This window comes from Phyllobates terribilis, unplaced genomic scaffold (genome assembly GCF_046119375.1).
Source record: "Phyllobates terribilis strain yellow unplaced genomic scaffold, ASM4611937v1 Scaffold_381__1_contigs__length_1843176, whole genome shotgun sequence".
Classification (NCBI taxonomy): domain Eukaryota; kingdom Metazoa; phylum Chordata; class Amphibia; order Anura; family Dendrobatidae; genus Phyllobates; species Phyllobates terribilis.
In genome coordinates this window covers 34,349-35,208 of record NW_027363141.1, presented here as the reverse complement: position 1 = coordinate 35,208, position 860 = coordinate 34,349, and the positions used below count along the sequence as shown (strand labels likewise).

The window sequence follows — 860 nt, the reverse complement described above, 5'->3', positions numbered from 1 at the left end:
CTCTTACTCTGTATAGGAGGCTGAGTTTGGCGACTCATACTGTATTTAGGGGGCTATGTGAGGCCTCATATTTAATATGTCAGCATATTTAATTCTACTCAATATTACATTATACAGTTAAAAGAGTAGCAGCTGATAACAAGGCCACTGACTAGGTATACGGTGTATGTGCAGCGGTGTAGCAAAGGACAAATGCATTACTGCAGCTTATCTCAGGAAGGAAGGGATAGATAGATAGATAGATAGATAGATAGATAGATAGATAGATAACAGTACAATACAATATATTGGTAAAAGCAAAAGCACATATACTAAATGAGAACAAATACTACACTTGATGTTAGCCAAAAGGCCGAGAAGCGATAACCTGAATTGGTTTTGGCCTATGACTGCACCCTGGCTTCAAGAAGGCACCCATTGTAGGGATAGGGACAAAGACTCCCCTTAGGAGGACATGTTGTTCATCAATAGACACCTTTTAACCCACAACTTTACTGCTTGTTGCAGCTGCTGCCCACGCATGCATTTTTAATCTGCATGAGTCTGCCTATTTTCAAACATTCTCCCCTCCCCCGCCAATGTCCCATGCACCTGCAGACAAGGGGATGGGGAGAGGATAACTAATTAGTGAACAAACAAGCAGCGGTCCACCTTCTTCCTAGTCTGCAGGCTCCCTGCAGACTGTAGCTGACTGCAGCAGCACAGCCAGATAAAGGCCAGGAGCCCATTACGACACGTGCAATGATGTTCCATTCTTCCATTCTTGCATTATTCTATTGTTCCATTGTCCCATTCTCTTGCATTATTCCATTGTTCCATTCAGTCATTACATCTATTGCAAGCAATCTATCTGCCTGGGT

At 42.9% G+C, this 860-nt stretch overlaps 1 pseudogene; it reads right to left on the bottom strand.

Moving 5' to 3' along the window:
• Positions 1-261: 261 nt before the first annotated feature.
• On the bottom strand, positions 262-364 carry LOC141224247 (U2 spliceosomal RNA; annotated as a pseudogene).
• Between the last annotated feature and the right edge of the window lie 496 nt (positions 365-860).